At 43.4% G+C, this 4,129-nt stretch overlaps 1 pseudogene; it reads right to left on the reverse strand.

The window, feature by feature from the left end:
- Positions 1-564: 564 nt before the first annotated feature.
- LOC136484910 (basic transcription factor 3-like) lies at positions 565-3,124 on the reverse strand (annotated as a pseudogene).
- Positions 3,125-4,129: the final 1,005 nt, after the last annotated feature.

A 4,129-nucleotide genomic window follows, 5' to 3' on the forward strand; every position in this document is an offset into this window, starting at 1 on the left:
GAGACCTTGCAAGGAGTTGTTCCTGCTGCTACCACTCTATCGCCACAGTTTCCAACACTACTTCTACAAGGCACAATAGCTTAGGCTATGCAACAATGCCATCCCCATATTTTCCAACAGTAATATAAGGCAATAGAGTTTAGGCCTTGTTTAGTTCTTTCTTAAAAGTTTACACTTATCCCATCGAATGTTTAGACACATACATGGAGTATTAAATATAGATTAAAAAATAACTAATTGCATAGATTACAACTACTTTGCAAGACGAATCTTAAACCTAATTAGACCATGATTTGACAATATAGTACTACAGTAATACATGTGCTAATAACATATTAACTAGGCTTAATAAATTCATCTGATTTACTGACTGATTTTGCAATTTATTTTTTATTAGTATCCGAACACTCCATGCGACACATAAACAAGGTCTTAGGCTAAGCAACAATAACACAGTAAACAAGTAGCAGCTACTTGAAGCAGGTTCCAACATGACAAGCAGGTAAGGATAACAGATGATACACGAGAGCATGAAATGATGATATATTTCTACAGCCCAGGCAATTAATGGCAGGTGAGAACTGATATCTGGTATTCATCCTCGTGAATCATGGTACATTGGTTTGGTTTAGGTGTGGCCTTTACCATTAACAAGACTTTTACCACACAAAAGCAAGGGATATATGGGTGAAAAAAGAGAGGCGTACTTCATGTAAAATCCCACCAGCACATCCTACCAAATTCTCGTTCACGACATAACCGGACCACAGGCACAAATAAGGTAGGTCGGAGTTCTCGACAGGTCTCTTCTAATGGTGACGCTTCACTTATAACCCTTCACAACAGCAGGCCTGTAGCAAAATTATGATGACTCCTTTTTCTCTTCCACGGCCTCCTCAAATGTCTCTCCAGGGACAAGCTCAGGAACGTCGTCATCATCGTCCTGAGCAGCACCTGCGCTGGCACCAGCCTCTGCACCAGAAGCACCAGGGGCCTGCTTCTGGAATTGCTCCGCAAGCCTCCGCAGGTTGTCCAAGTTGTCAGGACCTGAATAGGAGGGAGGTAAACCAAAATCATTTATCGTACAGCATAGTTATGGAGCTCACAAGTCGTAACTACATATATGATTTCAGTAATTCTCAAGTACTATATAGATTTTGAAACAAAAAGAAACATATCTATAGTGTTATAGATTTTGAATTCAATAGGTATCCATGAGTAAAGAGAAACATACCAAGCTGATTGATAATGGATGGAAGCAGATCTTGAAGCTCTGTTCAAATAAGAAAAATACTAACATAAGAATACTGTTATGCAAGTCTAGCTCAAAGAAGTTTATAACTATTTTCTCCTTGAAAATTCAATTTGACAAAAGGCACGCGCAACACAAAGAACCAGCTGCCAATGTGACAAGACTATAGGACATCATTACACACAACAGAATAAATAATATTAAGAAATTAAGAGCGTCTTAACAGAAGCTAATTAAGCAGATAATGCAAGTCATGAGAACATACTCTTCGTCTGTGGAGTTCCACTGACCACCCATGTGTTAGCACCTATTGAAGCTTGCACTGGAGGGGAACCAAAAAACCATTGTTAGAAAAGAAGTGAAGTACTAATCTTGTTGAGTACTGGAGTATCTTACCTTTAGGATTCACAAACTGAATAACAACATCGTCCTTAAAGATGTTGACCTCTTCAATACCAGGAATGGTGTTCACTCCTATTCTTTTCAGGGTGCTCTGAAGCCTTTTGTCATCTGTGGTTGTAGTCTTGTGGACTGCCTTCTTCTTCCTGCCACCAATCAAAGCTAATTATAAGTACAGAATCCAGGGCTTTCCTAGACCGGTACCATACATATGACAGCATTGGTACCATATATACGACAGCACCAGCACGAGTATGATTATGCGCTAATTTAAAGCAAGTTCTTGAGTAGAACATGATTTGAACTATATAACATCATTTGACTACCATTTCAGATCATAGCATATTACCAGGTAAAATTGCATAAGTCTGCAGACAGTACCATAAATAAGAAATTATTTTAGGCAAGTTCATGTACAAAAACAAAAACAGGCACACATAAATAAACAAAGGTTGGCTAAAATGATCCTGTTAAATCAAATGAGTAATTACTCCATATAAGTTAATATATGCACAGGTTGTGAGTGCAACATAAATGTATGGGCTAACCAAGGTTATAAAAGGCGCTAGGCGCTCTCTAGGCGGTGACCCTCCGCCCAGAGCCTAGGCGTGCCTAAGCAAGCCTAGGCGTTTTTCTAGGCATTAGCATTTACATACATATATATGTTTAAAAAAGAAAAGGAAATAAGAGATAAGTGGACTTTATTAAAGAGAAAGGCCTGTTAGGCTCGACAAAGCAGGCTAAAAGAAGCCCACTAGCAGTATGTAACCCTAAGAGCCTGTTAGGCCCGGACCCAACACGTTCATATCTATATTGTGTGTAACCCTAAGAGCAAACGCTTCTCTCCCATCCCAGCCGCCAGACGCAGCTCGTCCACTTTCTTCTCGGCGCTTCTCTTCTCCCTGCTGCTTCTCTCCCGAAATCCCTTCCGATGGTTCTCCTGCCTACGACAGCTGCGCTCTTCCGCTCGCCCTTCGTTCTCCTCCCCCATGTACAATGATGGCTGCCCCCGTCATGCTGCTGGCATTGCCTGCTGCGTCTCAGTCTTCGTTCTCCTCCGCCTGTCGCGTGCGTCTCCTGGCTGCGTTCCCAGCCCGCCCTCCTCTTGGCAATGCCTTGCGCTCGCCGCTAGCCTCATGGTGCAGCTCACCGCCACCGGTCGTCCCTCCCACAGGCAGCGCAGCCCTGGATCTGGGGGCACACCGCCTAACCTCCGCCTACCCCCTTAGGTGAGGCAGTGCCCCTCTGCCTAGCGCATAAGCGAGCGTAGGCGAGCGCCTAGTAAGCACCTTTTTTTGAACACTGGTGCTAACATAAAGCAAAAAGCAACTAAACAGAAAGTAAAAGCTCTGCAGAACTGTTGACACGTCATCTTGAATAAATACAGTAGAAGAAATAAGCACCTGCGCATGCTACCATTCCCCCCAGTGCGCACAGCACACCTGCCATCTTCTTGAGCTTTTCAACATTCATCTGCATAGAAACACAAAAAAGTCAGTACACAATTTGTTCAGTAAAGGCAGCGGACAAAACCAATATGTAGTCTGGAAGAAGTAACTGAAAGCAAAAATTACAATGTCAAAGAAAATGTATTTGCACATAGAAAAGGAAAAGGTGCAATCAAACAATGAATGCCATATACATGGACTAAAGTGCATGGAAGAAGTAATAGAAAGTGGCACAAATAAACATTGAGGCACGACATAAACAAGTAACCGAAGACAACGGAAAAATTCCTAACCGCAACCAGTTCAGACAACCAATGGCATGCACCTGGTCCCTGGCTATTCAGCAATAAAAATGTGCATGCCACCCTGGCTATTTCAGCAATAAAAATGCGCACGCACCCTGGCTACTTCAGCAATAAAAAACAACATGGCAGAGGCAGCACATAAGGTAAGCCACGCAGTAGACATCTCCTGAACCACTAGTAAATCGGACTTATCTAACTTCTCTGGAGCTAACTGCTGCACATTCATTTACTAGAACTATCCATGAAGCAGCTACCTATGACAAAATGCTACGAGTCTACCACAGTATCACTCACAGAGTGTGAAAACTAATCCATGACTTCTTATATCGTGCAACACTACATAATCTAGCACGGCTGCTGCTATTAAACATCATATCAAGTGATCAATCAGGAAACATGGTACATCTTTCCCCGAGCACAATACCGCAAATCTAATAAAAATGGGATCTACTAAGCCCCAGTTCTTTTCCTGCTAGCTCCGACCACACATCAAACAACCAAAACGGCCCAAGGGTAGCCTCCGATTACAACTCAAATCGTCCAAACGCACATGTACTTAACCGGACCAAGCGTGCAGATCCAGCAGCTCCTAGGCCAAACTAAATCGCGCGAAACACCGCCACTCGATGCGAGAAGGAAGCTACTCACAATACGGGACTGGAGATAGGAAGCTCACCTTGGCTCGGGGGAGGGGAAGCCGCGGCGGCGGCGGCGGCGCGGGTCGG

This window comes from Miscanthus floridulus, chromosome 1, assembly GCF_019320115.1.
Source record: "Miscanthus floridulus cultivar M001 chromosome 1, ASM1932011v1, whole genome shotgun sequence".
NCBI classification, from domain to species: Eukaryota; Viridiplantae; Streptophyta; class Magnoliopsida; order Poales; family Poaceae; genus Miscanthus; species Miscanthus floridulus.